This window comes from Dermochelys coriacea, chromosome 9 (assembly GCF_009764565.3).
Source record: "Dermochelys coriacea isolate rDerCor1 chromosome 9, rDerCor1.pri.v4, whole genome shotgun sequence".
Taxonomy (NCBI): Eukaryota; Metazoa; Chordata; order Testudines; family Dermochelyidae; genus Dermochelys; species Dermochelys coriacea.
In genome coordinates, this window is record NC_050076.1 from 63,512,013 (window position 1) to 63,532,259 (window position 20,247).

The 20,247-nt window shown below is 45.5% G+C and overlaps 1 protein-coding gene across 3 annotated transcripts in view; it reads right to left on the reverse strand.

Annotated features, from left to right (window-relative positions):
- LOC119861080 (Krueppel-like factor 5) overlaps positions 1–19,880 on the reverse strand; it is a 79,650-nt gene extending 59,770 nt beyond the window's left edge. Inside the window, exon 1 of one of the 3 annotated variants that reach the window (XM_038415569.2) lies at positions 19,722–19,880. The gene's annotated coding sequence lies outside the window, so the exon portion shown is untranslated. The remainder of the gene's footprint in view (positions 1–19,721) is intronic. The other 2 variants (XM_043492166.1, XM_043492165.1) reach the window with 2 other exon arrangements.
- Positions 19,881–20,247: the final 367 nt, after the last annotated feature.

Consider the following 20,247-nt stretch of genomic DNA (forward strand, 5'->3'; position numbering starts at 1 on the left):
GAATTAAATATATGAGAGATGCTTAAAGGTGCTGTCAAAATCTGATAGACAGAAACAGACAGCCAGATTAGGGAGATGTGAGAAGCGACTCCAGAGCAAAGGCTGGAATAGATAACCAAGGAAAATGATGGATTTTCCATCACTTGGAGTTTTCAGATCCAGACTGGAGGCCTTTCTGGAAGAGATCCATGGGTGGAATTCTCTGACCTGTGCTACGCAGGAGGCCAAAGTAGGTGGTCTAAGTGTCCTTTCTGGCCTTAAAATCTATGACTTTGCATTTAGGATGGGGTTCTCAACAGGGTCTGAGGGAATTAGCCACCTAAATCCCATTGAAATTTCAGTGGTGACTGGGCAGCTAATTCTCTTAAGCATCACTGAAATCCCCAGCCTTAAAAGGGGACTCAGATCCCTCTGCTTCATACTTTTGGTTATGTTTTCTCTTCAGACTCAGCACAAGAGCACAGCAGGGATCCCCAGGACTTTAGTATGTGTTTGTTATAGGCATTACTAACTTCTGCAAAGGAGTCATTTCCAAAACGGGGCCCTTATGGATACATCTACACTACAAAAAGCCCAACAACCAACCAACCAATCAACCACCGCAAGTCACAGAACCCAGGTCTGCAGACTCAGGTTCATACTACGGCGCTAAAAATAGCCACGTAGACGTTCTCGCTCAGGCTGGAGCCCAGGCTCTGAGACCCTCCCCCCTCACACAGTTTCAGAGCCCAAATGAGAATATCTACACTGCTACTCTTAGCCCCCTCATGCAAGCCAGAATCTGTAGATCTCTGAGACTCATTGCTGGGGAATTTTTTGTTTTCAGTGAGGGTGATTCCCAAACCTGAGCCATTCTTTTTAGGTCACAAATCTGAGGAACTGTCCCAGATGGAGGTGTCATTAGAGAAGGTTTTGGAACACACTAATAAACTAAACAGTAATAAGTCACCAGGACGAGATGGTATTCACCCAAGAGTTCTGAAGGAACTCAAATATGAAATTGCAGAGCTACTAACTATGGTATGTAACCTATCATTTAAATCAGCTTCTGTACCAGGTGACTGGAGGATAGCTAATCTAACGCCAAATTTTAAAAAAAAGGTTCCAGAAGGATTCCCAGCAATTACAGGCTGGTAAGCCTGACCGGGAAAATTGGTTGAAACTATAGTAAAGAACAGAATTGCCAGACATGTAGATGAACACAATTTGTTGAGAAAGAGACAACACTCAGTTTGTAAAGGGAAATCATGCTTCACCAATCTATTTGAATTCTTTGAGGGGGCAGGTCAACAAACATGTGGACAAGGGGTGATCTAGTGGATATAATGTACTTAGACTTTCAGAAAGCCTTTGACAATGTCCCTCACCAAAGGCTCTTAAGCAAAGTAAGCTGTCACGGTTTAAGAGTGAAGGTCCTCTCATGCATTAGTAAGTGATTAAAAGATAGGAAACAAAGGGAAGGAATAAATGGTCAGTTTTCAGAATGGAGAGAGGTAAATAGTGGTATCCTCCAGGGGTCTGTATTGGGACCAGTCCTATTCAACATATTCATAAATGATCTGGTAAAAGGGGTAAACAGTGAGGTGGCAAAATTTGCAGATGATACAAAACCACTCCAGATAGTTAAATCCAAAGCAGACTGCGAAGAGTTACAAAGGGATTTCACAAAACTGGGTGACTGAGCAACAGAATAGAATGGCAGATGAAATTCAGTGTTGATAAATGCAAAATAATGTACACTGGAAAACACTATCACACTATACAAATTAAATGATAGGGTCTAAATTTGCTGTTACCACTCAAGAAAGATCTTGGAGTCATTGTGGGTAGTTCTCTGAAAACATCTACTCAATGTGCAGCAACAGTCAAAAAAAGCTAACAGAATGTTAGGGAATCATAAAAAAAGGGATAGATAATACTACAGAAAATATCGTAATGCCTCTATATAAATCCATGGTATGCCCATATCTTGAATTCTATGTGCAAATCTGGTTGCCCAATGTCAAAAAAGATACATTACAATTGGAAAAGGAACAGGGAAGAACAACAAAAATTATTACAGGTATGGAACAGCTTCCGTATGAGGAGAGATTAAAAAGACTGGGACTTTTCAAATTGGAAAATGGATGACTAAGAGAGGAATATGATCGTGGTCTATAAAATCTTGACTGGTGTGGAGAAAGTGAATAAGGAAATGTCATTTACTCCATCACATAACACAAGAAGTAGGTGTCACCCAATAAAATGAATAGGCAGCAGGTTTAAAACAAAACAAAGGAAGCATTTCTTCACACAATGCAGTCAACCTGTAGAACTTGTTGCCAGGAGATGTTGTGAAGGCCAAGACTATAACAGGGTTCAAAAAAGAACTAGATAAATTCATGGAGGATAGGTCCATCAATGGCTATTAGCCAGGATGGTCAGGCATGCAACCCCATACTCTGAGCATCCCTAGCCTCTGTTTGCCAGAAGCTGGGCATGGATGACAGGGGATAGATCACTCAATGACTGCCTGTTCTGTTCATTCCCTCTGAAGCACCTGGCATTGGCCACTGTCGGAAGACAAGATACTGGGCTAGATGGACCATTGGTCTGACCCAGTACGGCTGTTCTTACACACACACAGCCATAGGCTGAGCGCATTAGTGGCTTTTCCCATCTGACACCTGAACATAAAGAAACTTCTAAAAATAGGCATGAAAAAAAATGGTTATAAAATATAATTTGGAATGGGCTGGAAGTACAAAAGTTAGAGTGCTTTGATCTGACCACCACTCCCAGAGGCAGACCCCCACATAGTTTGGGATCCAAACCCAAAAGGGCTCTAATTTTCCAGATCCTGGTTTTGATACAGTCCAAGACTGGAAATCTCACAGGAACTGCTACTGAAGTTTCGGCTCTGTGAAACCCAAACATTGGGCCAAACCTCAGACTAAACCCAGCCCAGATCCAGCTCTTTCTTGGCCCATCTATACCTGCCATCCAAGGATCTCAAAGCAGTTGTGTCGACATTAATGAACTGAGCCTCACAATCTACTAGTCTAATAATATTATGCAAATTTGAGGAAACTGAGGCAAGAGAGGTTGCCCAAGGTTACACAGTGAATTGGTAGAAGAGCCCAGAACAGAATCCAGGCATGGAATCATAGAAGTATAGGACTGGACGGGACCTCAAGAGGTCATCTAGTCCAGTCCCCTGCACTCAAGGAAGGCCTATGTAATAACTAGATCTTCCCTGATAGGTGTTTGTCTAAACTGTTCTTAAAAACCTCCAATGATGGAGATTCTACAGCCTCCCTAGGCAACTTATTTCAGTGCTTAATCCCCCTGACAGTTGGGAAATTTTTCCTAATGTCCAACCTAAACCTCCATTGCTGCAATTTAAGCCCATTGCTTCTTGTCCTAACCTCATTGGTTAACGAGAACAATATTTCACCCTCCTCCATGTAACAGTCTTTTATGCACTTGAAAACTGTTATGTCCCCACTCAGTCTTTTCTTCTCCAGACTAAACAAACCCAATTTTTTCAATCTTCCCTCATAGATCACATTGTCTTGACCTTTAAACATTGTTGTTGCTCTTCTCTGGACTTTCTCCAATGTGTCCACATCTTTCCTGACATGTGGTGCCTAGAACTGGACATAATACTTCAGTTGAAGCCTAATCCGTGCAGAGTAGAGCAGAAGAATTACTTCTCATGTCTTGCTTACAACACTCCTGCTAATACATCCCAGAATGATGTTTGCAACAGCATTACACTGTTAACTCATATTTAGCTTGTGATCTGCTAGAACCCCCAGATCCCTTTCCGCAGTACTCCTTCCTAGGCAGTCATTTCCCATTGTGTATGTGTGCAACTGATTGTTCCTTCCTAAGTGGAGGACTTTGCATATGTCCTTATTGAATTTCATTCTATTTACTTCAGACCATTTCTCCAGTTTGTTCAGATCATTTTGAAATATAATTCTCTCCTCCAAAGCACTTGCAACCCTTTCCAGTTTGGTGTCATCTGCTAATTTTATAAGTGTACTCTCTATGCCATTATCAGGGGTGGCTCTTCCGTTTTTGCCGCCCCAAGCAGGACGTCTGAAGACAGAAGCTGCCGCCGAATTGCCACCATGGCAGCTAGAAGAGTAAAACTGCCGCCAAATTGCCACTGTGGCAGCCTGCAAAGTTAAGCTGCTGCTGAAATGCCGCTGCCGCGGAAAGATGAGTGCCACCCTGATGGCACACGGACTGCCACCCCTTTCTCAGTGCCGTCCCAAGCACCTGCTGGGAACGCAGGTGCCTGGAGCCAGCCCTGGCCATTATCAATATCTACAGAAATTATTTAGAACAGAACTGGACCTAGGACCAAAGCCTGCAGGATCGCCTCTCAACATGCCCTTCCAGCTTGATTGGGCACTATATTTGCCTTTTCCAGTCCTCTGGAATCTCTCCTATCTTCCATGACTTTGAAGATAATTGCTATGGCTCAGATCTCCTCAGTCAGCTCTTTGAGTATCTAGGATATATTTCATCAGGATCTGCTGACTTAAAGACATCTAATTTGTCTAATTTGTTTGGCTAATTTGTCTAAGTAATTTTTAACTTGTTCTTTCCCTATTTTAGCCTCCAATCCTACCTCATTTTCACTGGTGTGCACTATGTGAGAACCCGATCGCTAATAACCTTTTTGGTGAAAACAAAAAATCATTTAGCATATCTGCCATTTCCACATTTTCTGTCGACAGAAAATGTGGATATGGCAGAAGTGCTAAACGATTTTTGAGTAATGGGCCTACGCTATCCTTGATCTTCTTCTTGCTTCTAATGTAGTTTTAGGATGTTTTCTTGTCACCCTTTATGTCTCTAGCTAGTTTGAGCTCATTTTGTGCCTTCGCCTTTCTAATTTTGTCCCTACTTGTTTTTTATAATCATCCCTCATAATCTGACCTATTTTCCACTTTCCATAGGACTCTCTTTGAATTTCAGGTTGTTGAAGATCTCCAGGTTAAGCCAGGGTGGTCTCTTGCCATACTTCTGATCTTTCCTATACTCTTTGCCCAGGGATGGCTCCAGCATTTTTGCAGCTCCAAGTGGCAAAAAATCCCCAAAACAAACAAAAAAAAAAACCCTTGCCACCAAACACGGAGGCAGAGTGATGGTGCAGCCACTGAATTGCCACCGGCAACCGAAGAAGAGTCGCGTCCCCACTGCCAAATTGCTCCTGAGTGCGAAATGCGCTGTGACGGAGCAGCCGACAAATTCCCGCCACCACCGAGGGTGGATTGCCGCCCCAGAGCCCAACCTCCTGCCGCCTCTTTACATTTGCCGCCCCAGGCACCTGCTCGGTTCGCTGGTGTCTGGAGCCTGCCCTGTCTTTGCCAACTCTCTCAACCCATTTTTCCACTTAGACTTGCTTACTTACCAATTCCTTGAGTTTGCTGAAGTCTGCCTTCTTGAAATCCATTATCTTTATTCTGCTGCTTTCCCTCCCACCATTCCTTGGAATCAGGAATTCTATCATTACATGTTTCCGAGTAGCAGCCGTGTTAGTCTGTATTTGCAAAAAGAAAAGGAGTATTTGTGGCACCTTACAGACTAACAAATTTATTTGAGCATAAGCTTTCGTGAGCTACAGCTCACTTCATCGGATGCATTCCTTTTTACAGTGGGGGTGGGGTGGGGAGAGAAATAACATGGGGAAATAGTTTTACTTTATGTAATGACTCATCCACTCCCAGTCTCTATTCAAGCCTAAGTTAACTGTATCCAGTTTGCAAATTAATTCCAATTCAGCAGCCTCTCGTTGGAGTCTGTTTTTGAAGTTTTTCTGTTGAAGGATAGCCACTCTCAGGTCTGTAATCGTGTGACCGGAGAGACTGAAGTGTTCTCTGACTGGTTTTTGAATGTTATAATTCTTGACGTCTGATTTGTGTCCATTTATTCTTTTACGTAGAGACTGTCCAGTTTGACCAATGTACATGGCAGAGTGGCACTGCTGGCACATGATGGCATACATCATATTGGTAGATGCGCAGGTGAACAAGCCTCTGATAGTGTGGCTGATGTGATTAGGCCCTATGATGGTGTCCCCTGAATAGATATGTGGACAGAGTTGGCAACGGGCTTTGTTGCAAGGATAGGTTCCTGGGTTAGTGGTTCTGTTGTGTGGTGTGTGGTTGCTGGTGAGTATTTGCTTCAGGTTGGGGGGCTGTCTGTAAGCAAGGACTGGCCTGTCTCCCAAGATCTGTGAGGGATGGGTCGTCCTTCAGGATAGGTTGTAGATCCTTGATGATGCGTTGGAGAGGTTTTAGTTGGGGGCTGAAGGTGATGGCTAGTGGCTTTCTGTTATTTTCTTTGTTGGGCCTGTCCTGTAGTAGGTGACTTCTGGGTACTCTTCTGGCTCTGTCAATCTGTTTCTCCACTTCAGCAGGTAGGTACTGCAATTGTAAGAATGCATGATAGAGATCTTGTAGGTGTTTGTCTCTGTCTGAGGGGTTGGAGCAAATGCGGTTATATTTTAGAGCTTGGCTGTAGACAATGGATTATGTGGTGTGATCTGGATGAAAGCTAGAGGCATGTAGGTAGGAATAGCGGTCAGTAGGTTTCCGATATAGGGTGGTGTTTATGTGACCATCGCTTATTAGCACCATAGTGTCCAGGAAGTGGATCTCTTTTGTGGACTGGTCCAGGCTGAGGTTGATGGTGGGATGGAAATTGTTGAAATCATGGTGGAATTCCTCAAGGGCTTCTTTTCCATGGGTCCAGATGATGAAGATGTCATCAATGTAGCGCAAGTAGAGTAGGGGCATTAGGGGACGAGAGCTGAGGAAGCGTTGTTCTAAGTCAGCCATAAAAATGTTGTCATACTGTGGGTTCATGTGGGTACCCATAGCAGTGCCGCTGATTTGAAGGTATATATTGTCCCCAAATGTGAAATAGTTATGGGTGAGGACAAAGTCACAAAGTTCAGCCCCCAGGTTAGCTGTGACATTATCAGGGATACTGTTCCTGATGGCTTGTAGTCCATCTTTGTGTGGAATGTTGGTGTAGAGGGCTTCTATATCCATAGTGGCTAGGATGGTGTTTTTAGGAAGATCACCGATAGATTGTAGTTTCCTCAGGAAGTCAGTGGTGTCTCAAAGACAGCTGGGAGTGCTGGTAGCATAGGGCCTGAGGACGGAGTCTACATAGCCAGACAATCCTGCTGTCAGGGTGCCAATGCCTGAAATGATGGGGTGTCCAGGATTTCCAGGTTTATGGATCTTGGGTAGCAGATAGAATACCCCAAGTCAGTGTTCCAGGGGTGTGTCTGTGCGGATTTGTTCTTGTGCTTTTTCAGGGAGTTTCTTGAGCAAATGCTGTAGTTTCTTTTGGTAACCCTCAGTGGGATCAGAGAGTAACGGCTTGTAGAAAGTGGTGTTGGAGAGCTGCCTAGTAGCCTCTTGTTCATATTCCGACCTATTCATGATGACGACAGCACCTCCTATGTCAGCCTTTTTGATTATGATGCCAGAGTTGTTTCTGAAGCTGTGGATGGCATTGTGTTCTGCACGGCTGAGGTTATGGGGTAAGTGATGCTGCTTTTCCACAATTTCAGCCCGTGCACGTCGGTGGAAGCACTCTATGTAGAAGTCCAGTCTGCTGTTTCGACCTTCAGGAGGAGTCCACCCAGAATCCTTCTTTTTGTAGTGTTGGTAGGAAGGTCTCTGTGGGTTAATATGTTGGTCAGAGGTGTGTTGGAAATATTCCTTGAGTCGAAGACGTCGAAAATAGGATTCTAGGTCACCACAGAACTGTATCATGTTCGTGGGGGTGGAGGGGCAAAAGGAGAGGCCCCGAGATAGGACAGATTCTACTGCTGGGTTAAGTGTATAGTTGGATAGATTAACAATATTGCTGGGTGGGTTATGGGAACCACTGTTGTGGCCCCTTGTGGCATGTAGTAGTTTAGATAGTTTAGTGTCCTTTTTCTTTTGTAGAGAAGCAAAGTGTGTGTTGTAGATGGCTTGTCTAGTTTTTGTAAAGTCCAGCCACGAGGAAATTTGTGTGGAAGGTTGGTTCTTTATGAGAGTATCTAGTTTTGAGAGCTCATTCTTAATCTTTCCCTGTTTGCTGTAGAGGATGTTGATCAGGTGGTTCCACAGTTTCTTTGAGAGTGTGTGGCACAAGCTGTCAGCATAGTCTGTGTGGTATGTAGATTGTAATGAATTTTTTACCTTCAGTCATTTTGGTATGATGTCCATCTGTTTGCATTTGAAGAGGAAGATCATGTCTGTCTGTATCTGTACGAGTTTTTTCATGAAGTTGATAGATTTCCACTCTATATGGCTAAATTCAGTACCTTGCATAATGACTGGTTTCAGAGTAGCAGCCGTGTTAGTCTGTATTCGCAAAAAGAAAAGGAATACTTGTGGCACCTTAGAGACTAACAAATTTATTTGAGCATAAGCTTTTGTGAGCTACAGCTCACTTCATCTGATGAAGTGAGCTGTAGCTCACGAAAGCTTATGCTCAAATAAATTTGTTAGTCTCTAAGGTGCCACACGTATCATTACATGATCACTTTCACCCAAGCTGCCTTCTACTTTCAAATGCTCAGCCAGTTCCTGTCGGTTTGTCAAAATCGTCTCCCCTAATTGCTTTCTCCACCTTCTGAACTAAAAAATTGTCTCCAGAACGTTCCAAGAACTTGTAGGATACTCTGTGCCCTGCTGTGTTATTTTCCCCACAGATGTCTGGGTAGTTGAAGCCCCCATCCTGTGTCCCAGTCCTCTACTCTAACCGCCAGACATCCTGACTCTAAAGCTGGAACCTACTTGACCGTCAGCTCCCGTGCAAGTGCTGTCTGAAGTCAGGGCCCTAGCAGCAGAAGGTTCAAGGGCTGCTTGGCAGGAATGCAACAACTTGTTTACACTGTTGGCTTTCCACGAGCAGATTTCTTTCCTCAGGGCATCTTGCTTGATAAAGATTTCAGGGAGAGATAAATTAGTAAATGTAAAAGCAGTGAGGATCCCTTTCGGAATCATGTGACGGGGATGGGGATAGTGAGGAAATAGTTGGGGCTACCCAGCCATTTTTTTGTGTAATATTAGTAAGATTAAAGTGACTTCTAAATTCCTTGATGTAGCTTAAACAATACCTATTATTGTTAATCATATTTATTATGGAAGTGCCTAAGGTCCAACCAAGAATGGGCCCCATTGTGCTAGGTGCTCTACAAACAATGAGTAGCAGATGGCTCCTGCTCTAAAGAGCTTAAAATTTAAATAGACAGGACAGGCAGTAGGTGGGGGAAAGATACCCATCTATCCATTCCCATACCCTCGCCTCTATTGATCAATCTTCTCTGTTTCAGGTTAAGATATCTATCTAGATGTCCATCCGCATACACATCCTTCCATCTATCCATCCCCATACACACCCTTCTCTCACCAGCCATTCTCAGACACACACACCCTTCTAGCCATCATGCCTAGAGTCTGGGGACCTGATTCTCTAGTTCCTGTGTCACCCCTTGCAGAGATAGTTACACTTGTGAAGAGGCAGGGTAGAAGGGATGTATTGTGCTGCCAAATCAGAATTGCCCAGTCATTGATACTGGTGTAAGAGATGGACTAGTGCTGGCGGAAAGCTATGAAGAATCTGATGCTATCATCTCTATTTAATCTAGGTGCTTATGTTGCCTTCATGAGTACAGAGTTAGAGTTGCTCCCAAGAATTGAAACATACAAATAATAATCTCTCTCCCTCTCCTTCCTCAGCCTGCAGGAGAAAAACCCTGATTAATTTATAGGCAATTGAAAATTGTGTATTTATTGTGTGTTTGCAGGGCAGAGTTTGTTGAGGGAAAGCCTCATCAAACAGATGAGCCTTGCATCTAGTCCTGACTTTGGGAAGCAGCTTGTCTAATGAACAGAGGACAAGACCAGAGCCAAGCATGCTTGACTTCCAACCTGGCCACTGATTTCCTCTGTGCTGTCCATCTGCCCAGGCCATGCTAGGAAGAGGATCTCATGCTAATTATATCAAGCTGTAAAGCTGCCTGTGTAACATGATACAGTGTTGTTTGCAGTGTGGTGTAACCATGTCGGTCCCAGGATATTAGAGAGACCAAATGGGTGAGGAGATCTCTTTTATTGGGCCAGTTTCAATTGGTGAGAGAGACAACTTACACAGTGTGTCAATAACGCACCAAAGAACTGATCATATATGTTATGTGTAAGGTTTCATGTGCTGGGGTTTCAAGTGGCTGATTGAACTGGTTGAGTGCTTCTGACTGTGAAGGTAAAGGGCCCCCGGCGCCAGTATTGCCAGATGTAGCAGCTACATCATGGTATCCCCTTGGGAGATCATTGGGACTCCCATGGCCTGCTGCTGCATGCCACAGTGACTGTAAGTGATAAATCACCTGGAAACTCTCTGACAACATGCTGCATGATTCCCAGTCTCTGCACATCACTCCCAGTCCCCACCCCCATCCACTGCAGCTGTCCCAGTTTGAACTGTATAAACAACAGATTTTTGGTTTGCTGGAAGTTCATTCCAAACTAAAGCGGGGTGGGGGATTTGTTTCAAGCCGAACAAAAAAAAGGAAATATTTCAAACTTTTTAGAGAATTGCAGAGTTGGAAATAAAATATTTTGATTTCAAGCTTCTTTTTTTTTACTTTAATAAAATTAAAGTTAATTTTGAAACAAAAAGTCATCCCATATTGAAAAATCAAAATGTTTCCTTTTTTTTAAAAAAAAAAAAAAGAAGGTTTTTTCCAACCAAAACAATTTGGCAAAATCACCACAAATTCCTTAAATGTTTCAGTGTCGTCAAATCTGTGTGTTTTTTGCTGGGAAAAGTTTTGGTAGAATAATTGCACCGCGCTCTAGTCCCAGCCTCTGCCCTGCCTTCTCCCCGGACACTAGCTTTGTGATAGGCCTGAGTGGGAAGGGAGACCAGGACTTGGAGGTCTGGGTAGATAGTGTTCATGTACAAAGGGAGAGTTGGGGTATCTAAAGACCCCATTTTTCCAACCCCAGTAAGTTAAACCTATTTCTCCTCTTGCCTCCTGCTTGTTGCATGGCTTCTTGACTGCCATAGAAGAGATCAACACTAGGTTAACCTGTAACATCAGCTTGTCCTCCCTACACTGTGTCCTTTTGCGGTTAACCAAATGTACACAGTAACCAGCTTCCTTTGCACTACCGCTAAGACTAGGTTACTTGCTGTGCATTCCTCCCCTGGCATATAGGACAGCCCATCTCAAAAGAAAATCAAAAGCACTTGCACAAAGTGCACCTCAGCCACACAAGAGCATACAATGTGTCATCTCCACTCAGGTTAGAGGAGCTACAGGTTCCACAAGTGAATTCATCAGCCACACCACAGACAAGAGAGCCACTTACTCTGCATGTGAAACTTAGCAGCTGCAAGGGCTGTGCACTCTGCATGCACAATACATCATCCATGCTGCGGCCATGACAATCCTGGCTTCCATCTTTGAGCTCGATGGACAAGGCTAAGGAGTAGGGTGATGGTTTGGCTCTGTGGTCCGCTCATTCTGATTGACGTGTTTCATGATTGAAAAAATCACATCCTCACTTTGAGATGGTCCCATCTGACCCAGTGACCAGGAGCAACCTGATGGGCTGACTGCCCAATAGCAGTTGCTGGATTTTGTTTTAAATTGTAGCACAGCTTCAGCTTTAAGGGTTTGAATCTACAAGAGAAATTGACCAGCATAGCTATTCCAGAATAAAATATGCCACTCTAGCTATTCCAGAATAGCTTCCTATGCAGACACTCTATTCAAAATAAAAGTGGACTTTGTTCTGGAATAAAATCGTTTCTATTCCAGAACTGAGTATGCATATGGAGGAGTTATGCCAGAAGAGCTATAGCAGAATATTTAGGCTAATCAACCCCACGCCCAACATGCACACCCTTCAACTCCATGTAGATAAAGCCTAAGAATGAGAAACCAGAATGTCCCTCACTCTGCATTTCCGATCTGTCCCTTGCAGTGATAAACCAAGCTGGCTCCAGGATCTGGGATGGAATGAATGTACAATAGACTGCGGTTTCCCCGCCCTCTGTGGGTTAACGTAAAAGGAGCTAAGTCCTTTCCCAAGAACATATCAAGTAATGAATGACTAACAAAAGGTGCTATAAATAAACAGGCCACTCACAGAGTGACGCACGAGGGGCACGGATGCCGATGTATATGAGTCAGCAAACATCCGCTTAAGAGGATGCCATCTCCTGGGAAGGAAAGCAGTTTTTTTGAACCCTGGCTTTAGCTTCCTCCTGTAGGCATCTCGGTGTGAGGAAGTTATCTGAAACCATGATAAACCGCATCTGAGGGGCCTTCGCAAAGTCATTTCCTCATACCATGCCTCGGTTTCCCCATCTGTAAAGTGGGGATAGAGGGTCAAATTTTCAGAAGTGCCTAAGTGACTAAGAAGGCTAAGACCCAGATGCCTAAAGGTATTTAGGTGCCTAACTCTCACTGAATTCACACCTAAATACCTTTAAATGTCTGGCTCTAAATCACGTATGGAAAAATGGCAGTTAGTGATTTAGAATCCTTAGTCCTTTTCAAAATTTGACCCAGGGCTTATCTGCATGGCATGGCCATGCACACCACAGGGCTGTAAACTATAGAGCGCTCTAAAGCGTTGCACCATGACTGCCCTTTGTAGACCTCACTGATATGCTCCAAAAGATACCTAGTGCACATTGATGTAGTCCCATTGAAGCAGTACTAATTAATGCACATTAGGAACCTTTTGGAGTGTGCCAACAGGGTCTCCACAAGGTAGGTAGAGTGCAACACGTCAGAGCAACTTGCACCCTTCTGATGTGCATTGCCATAGCATAGAGACAAGCCGCCAGTAACACTTTCCTACATCACAGGGAATACGGCTCATTGATGTTAGCAAAGTGCTTTGAGATCCTCAGCTGGAAAATGCTAGGAGTACAATACATTATAACGGACTCTCTTGATCACCACTAAAAAGACCTGGCTCTCAGAGAGCAACATTGCATAGCGCAGGCCAGTCAGACTTAAAAGGGTGAGAAGGTGTTTGGTTAATGCACTGGACTGAGTCTCGGGAAATCAGGATTCAATTTGCCTATGGCCAGTTCTCCCAAGGGCTCTGTTTTGCACAGCTTCCATGGAGCCCCTTGGAAAAGCCTTCCACAATGAATCATTTAAAAAAAAAAAAAAAACCTCAGCCAAACTTCTTTTGCATCAAAAAACCCTTTCGTTCCACCCCCAATGAAACTTTCGGTTTCTGTTTAATTTTAACCTTTAATTTTTTTTTTAAACGAAATTGAAGTAAAATTCAAAACGCAAAGTTTTGCAAATCGAAAGATTAAAACATTTCGTTTTGAAAGTGTAAAAACAAAATGTTTCCACTTTTTCAGATTTTATTTACAGGAGGGAAGCGGAGGAGGGAAAGAAACAATTGGGTGAATTTGACATACATTCGCAAGACCTTTCGGCTGACCCGAATCTGCGTTTTTGTTGGAACAAAGTTGCATCTGAAAAATTTTTGCCCAGCTCTGGAGGCATTTTGTGCCAGGCCCTGTCTCTACCTCTTTGTTTGTACAGCACCTGACACAACAGGCCCCAATCTCAGTTGAGGCCTTTAAGTGCCATTGAAAATATCAAACAAGAGGAAAATGGGACAGCTACTGTATTATGCATAGGTGGGGTGTTTGGTGTTGGCACCAACACCCCAGGAGTCTGGAGATCCCTGCATTGCCTCTTTTCCCATCTCACCACACCATACCAGCCTCCAGCCAATGGCACGTGCGAAGGCCCCTTTATGTAACAGAGCCATTAATCTGATTATTGCTTCCTGTCTCAGTGGCATCCCAGCCCTGCTAGGTAAATAACACTGATCAGTGACACATGCCAGAGTTTTGAAGCCACGCTCCACCTAGGATGTGCTTAACAGATGTTTTACATCATAGTTTTAGAAATAACTAATGGTGCTGGGGAAAGAGGCCAAGACCTTTCCCAAACAGCAGGGCCTTATCTTACTCACCGGGTAGCAGTGCCATGGGCTTCCCTCTTCCAGTACAGTAACTCCTCACTTAATCGTCCCGCTTAACATTGTTTCTTTATTAGGTTGCTGATCTATTAGAGAACATACTTGTTTAAAGTCATGCAATATTCCATTATAAGGTTGTTTGGCTTGTCCCATTCCGCCCACTCAGTGCTCCTGCTGGGGAGTGGGGTCAGGGTGTGGGGGTTTACCCCACTCTACCCACCTGGCATTCCAGCAAGGGAGTAGGCAAGCTCCCAACCCTGCTCCGTGGCAGCAGCGCTGGGTGGGTGGAACGGGGCAAGCTCCCATGCCCCAACCCCGCTCCCTGGGTGGAAAGCCGGATGGGTGGAGCAGGGCAAGCCCCTGCGTCCAGAGGCTGCTTCCCAGCAGGAGCACCAGGCAGGCGGAGCGGGGCAAGCCCCTGGGCCCTGACCCTACTAGACCCCTGCCTCAACCAAGCTTCACAATCATCATTGGGGAGTCCAGTATTAAACTGTTTGTTTAAAATTATTTAAAACTTATACTGTATATGTATATAATGTCTTTTGTCTGGCAAAAGAAATTTCCCTTGAACCTACCCCCCGTCCCCCCAATTTACATTCATTCTTATGGGGATATTGGATTTGCTTAACATAATTTTGCTTAAAGTAGCATTTTTCAGGAACCAAACTACAATGTTAAGGGAGGAGTTACTGTACTGCGAACACATGGGGATCAGCAGCGAGACGCAAGAAAGGCATCAGAGGAGTGCTGCCAGCTAGGATGCACTAGCCGCAATGCCCATCTGCAACGTGCAAGCCACCGTGCACAGAGGGACCGGGGGTGTGGTGAAAGGAGAGGAAAGGAGACCTGGCTGAAAAGGCAGTGAAGTACTGCCCACCAACGAGAAAAGGGGGCATTCTAATAGGTGTACATCGGGCCTAATCCAATCGCCACTGAAGCCAGCGGGAGCCTCTATAGAGGAGCGGGCCCTGGATCAGGCCCTCAAAAGTAAAACAGCCAGGGTAGATGCCTACTCCCCATCCCACGTGATACAGCCCAGCGATGTACATGTGCCGCAGTGGCTGAAGAGATGAGGGGTGAGTCTAACTTCCAGGGCTCACCTGTGAGCAGACAGAGTGGAACGGTGGCTCCCAGTGCAGGATCCCTCCCTGAACAGGGTCAAGTGTGGTTCACTCCTGCCACGTTACATTGACCTCCATAGAGCTGCTTCCCACAGCCTGAGCTGCAAACGGGTGTGTGTGGAGGGCAGGGATGGCACGCTGCGAATGGGTGACCATCCCAGGCAATGGGAGCCAGCATTTCTGGTGGTGAGACTCTGTCAGCTGCCCATATTTGCATGCCCAATGGAGGCACTGATCCTGTAACAACCGACGATGACAATAGTGCACAGAGGCCCCAAGCCTGATTGTGCTAGGTGCTGCAAGCCCCTGCCTTGATGACCCAGTGAGCTAACAATGGCACTCTGAGGGCCAGATTTGTACAGCACTCAACAGACCATGTGCTGAGCTCACATAAGAATCTGGCTGCTTAGTCCCATCTACAGCAGTCCTAGGGTCACCTGAGGGCAGAATTTAGCACTGGGCTCCTGGGTGTTGGGTATTACCTAGCCAGTTCCATGCAGATCGACTCAGAAGAGGCGATCTGAGAGCTACAGCCAGACAGAGTACAGTGTTTTCACTGAGTATCCCCTGTGTTTATGAGCCAGCAGGCTTCTGATTGGCTGGGATTGTAATCCCTCAATAGCAAGATCAGTATTGAGCTGTCCAATTGGATGCTGCATGTCCCATTTGGTATAGAAGCGGGTAAAGCAAAATCCTTTTTTTGCTTTGACAAAATCTTAACCAATCCAAACACACCCCAAATGGCCCTCTCTACTACACCTGCATTGAGAGCGAAGGGAAATCAGACCTTGCTTCTCCTAATTTTGCTTTAAGCAGTACTCAATCTTTACAAGGTGCCTTCTAGCACCCTGGAAAAGTATTACCACCTTCATTTTACAAATGGAGAAACCAAGGCACGAGGGGGGGGGTAGCAACTTGCCCAAGGTGACTCAGCAAAACTGAGGCAGAACTGAATTAGAATGCAATCCTGCAGCTCAGAAATGTGCTCAACCTGCTTAGACTAATGCCGCCCCAAGTTCAATGGGTAACATTGGCTAATGATGATCTGGCAAAGTCGGTATGAACGCAAGAGCTTGAACTCCAGCAGACTGTGAATTCCTTACTTACATCATCACCACCCAAAAATCTTTTGCGTCCTCTCCCTCCCCGAGCCCCCATCACAGCTTGCTTGGAGGATCAGTGACTCCTGGGGTGAAGAATTCAAATCAATGGGCTTTCTTGACAAAATGCAAAGGACCATCTCCTTTGCAGCACCCCAGCATTGCCTGCTGCAAACTAAACATCAGGGAGTTGATACAAAACAGGCCTGGTTCTTGGAAAACTTCAATACTGTAGGAAACTGGTATTGCCCTGGGAGAACTGAACTCCCCTGGCAAAGATCTGTGAGCAGGACAGGACTCAGATTCCAGAGCGATGAATGCAGTAGAAATATCTCCAGTAGATTACGTAGATCAATCTTTTCCTTTTACTCACTTTCTTTTCCCCGGGCCTTATGATGTTTGCATGGCAACATCTGCAGTAAACAACTTATACTGACACAGAGCCTTTCAGGCTGAAGGGCCAAAAAAGACTTTCCAGGATCACTGAACTGCAGCCACCTCTTGTAGCCTCTGAGCACCTGCCAGCAGCTCGGCATGGGCCATGAAGAATGCCCTAGTCAGTTGAGACCACTGGATATAGATCAGTAGAATGCAACTGCCCAACTGGAATGTGACAAGGACAGAAAGAGAGTTAGGGAGAGATTTTCCAAAGGGCTGAGGAGATTTAGGAGCTCCAGTCCCATCATTTCCTAAACATGGAGCTCCTAAATCTACCCATCATCTCCTAAACATGGATCTCCTAAATCTATTAAAGTGCTTTTGAAAATGTCCCTCTGTCCATCATGAGAGGGTGAGGGAGGGGATGGTAACATTTTCAAAAGTGCCCAAGTAACTTAGGAGCCTAAGTTCAATTTTCACAGTGACATAGGCACTTCGGAGCCAGATGGTTACAGGTACGGAGGCACCTAAAGATACGGATGGTGGGATGTCAATTGATAACAGTGGGAGGTAGGTGCCTGAGGATCTGGTCCCTAAAGGTACATCTACACTGCAATAAAAATCTCACATGGCCAAGCCTCAGTGCACAGGTCAATTGACTCGGGCTGTGGGGCTATAAAAGTGCAGTGCAGATGTTTGGGCTCAGGCTGGAGCCTGGGCTCTGAGACCCTCCCTGCCTCATGGGTTTTCAGAGCCCGGGCTCCAGCTCCATTCTGAACATCTACGCTGCCGTTTTTAGCCCTGCAGCCTGAGCCCGCTCCTGAGTCAGTTGACCTGGGCAAGTCATGGCCATGCCATGGGTCTTTTATTGCACCGTGAACACACCAATCTACCCAGGGTCTAAGTTGTCTGATTCCTGCATCAGCAGAACACCTCCCAGCGCCATGCCAGGGCATGTATTCATCATTGCTTCAGGGGAAACACTGCCCCTCTCTAAATCCCCAGACCCGTTTCTAGTGCTGTCTAAGAACTGAGCACTATTTCTCCATGCACAAAGAGCAGTCCTGTCCCTTCAGCCTGAATAGTTTTTATTAGAGATGCAAGGAAAACAGGCAAACACAGAATAACCAAATGAATATGTCTCATAGGAAGGGCAGAGCAGAGCACACCAACGATTGGCCCATCTAGCCCAGTACCTGGCTCTAAGCAATGTGCAAAAACCCCTTTAACGGATCATTATGAGCTAGCCTGTCCATAGGGGCCATTCCTCCCTACCCCCAAACAGCTAATGGCAGGTTTAGGTCCTAAAACAGGAGGGATTTTATCCTGTTTAATTTAATCGCAGCTGTCATTCATCAAAAGGGCCCCTCCTTGTTTGAGGCCTGCTAAACTCTATTCTTGTGGCTCTGAGCCATGACAGATCCTTTCCCTGGGAGACAACTGTTCATTTAGAACCACTGATGAGTAGCTGAAGTTATTCCCTGCCCTGTGCATCATTCACACTTACCTGCATATTTCACCTGCCCTCATACTGCCCTTTTCCTTAGCTCGGGGAGGTCGTCAAGTTCAAGACTAGAAGGGACAACCAGATCATCCAGGCTGACCTCCCGCATGTCTCAGTAGCCTTGAACTGAGCCCAGGAACCCAGGTGAGACTAAAGCATCCAGCCTGCAAGAGACTGCTCTGTGCCTCAAGAAGAGAACAGAAGGGGCCCAGGTGCACTGCCTGCACCTCTGAATAAATATAATCCACGTTCTCCTGGCCCTGATCCTCAGGGGACCCCGTCCCATTAAACGTTCTTCATCTGCAGCATGCTGCAATTGCTCCATTGAACAAAATGGCAGCTGCCTGTATAGACAGAGAACAAAGTCATCTAGTCCAGTCCCCTGCACTCATGACAGGACTAAGTATTATCTAGACCATCCCTGACAGGTGTTTGTCTAACCTGCTCTTAAAAATCCCCAATGATGGAGATTCCACCAGCCTCCCTAGGCAATTTATTCCAGTGTTTAACCACCGTGACAGTTATGAAGTTTTTCCTAATGTCCAACCTAAACCACCCTTTCTGCAGTTTAAGGCCATTGCTTCTTGTCCTATCCTCAGAGGTGAAGAAGAACAATTTTTCTTTCGCCTCCTTGTAACAACCTTTTATGTACCTGAAAACTGTTATCATGTCCCCTCTCAGTCTTCTCTTCTCCAGACTAAACAAACCCAATTTTTTTCAATCTTCCCTCACAGGGTATGTTTTCTAAACCTTTAATCATTTTTGTTGCTCTTCTCTGGACTTTCTCCACTTTGTCCATATCTTTCCTGAAATGTGGCACCCAAAGGTGGACACAATGGTCCAGTTGAGGCCATATCAGCACAGAGTAGAGTGGAAGAATTAATTCTCATGTCTTACTTACAACACTCCTGCTAATAAATCCCAGAATGAGGTTTGCTTTTTTTGCAATAGTGTTACACTGTTGACTCATATTTAGCTTGTGATCCACTATGACCCACAGGGGCACTGTGCCACTTGGACACAGTGCCATGTCCTATAGCAGCCTGGGACATTCTCACAGACCTCCCAGACAGGTGCCAGACAAGCACTTCCCTGCTTAACTTAGGAGCTTTGACGAGAGCCCCGAGGAGGTACATTTGCATGGCACAGCATTGCAGCCTGGCCCCAGCTGGCCACTCTCCAGGCTGCTGTATAAGACCCATGTGCTCTTAAGCTTCCCTTGACCTCAGTAGGGTGCAGCGCTGTCTCTCATCTGAGTCTCTCTGGCATACTTCCCAGGGACAGGCTCTTTGCTGTTACCCCTTCATGGAAATGGGCCCCATGCCCCAGCTACCTTAGAGCCCCCCAGGACCAGCACTGCCCCCCTCCGCCTCCACCCCTGATTCCTCATTAGTGCAAGCGCACCCTTTCCCAGAGCTCCACCCTTGTGGGTGCTCTGGGTTTGTAGTTAACTCTTTGGGGAGACATGAAAGGGAAAACGAACAGATGCACCGGCTTTGCTAACTCTTACTTTAGATAAGAGTTCTATAGCTCTAAACATAAACACCTTCTCCACCATTCACTGCCTCAGTTTCCTCACCACACCAGAGCATCCTCTGGCCTTAGGCCAAAGTCTTCCAGGGCATCCAAGATCCTTCTCCTTCAGCTCACAGCTTCCTCTCCATAACACTGAATGAGTCTCTCTCTCCCATCCAGGTCAGCTGTTTATGGCCTTGGCTGGCCCCACAGTCAGAACAGTCCCCTACGCTACAAAAGCTTGCCTTTTCTGTTCCCTACCAGTCCCTCAAGTTTATAAGCTCTACCACTAACAGCTGGTTCTTTTGCTCTGCTACTGTGGAAATTCCACTGCTCCAAACCCCTAGCCTCCTGCAAGGAAGCTAGAGAAAACTGGCTTCCTTCAGCCATCCCATTGTTCTGCCCAGTCAGGTCTATTCACCAGCTGATAGCTCTTAAGGACTGTCAGTTGTAGGCACCAGCACAAAGAGCATGAGGCAGTGCACAGCAGAGGACAGTCATAAGGCCTAGCATACGGACAGTTGATAAAATCCAAGTGGAATTCATCAGTTGTCCCCCACAGCATGATTACCCAAATCACACACAGTCAG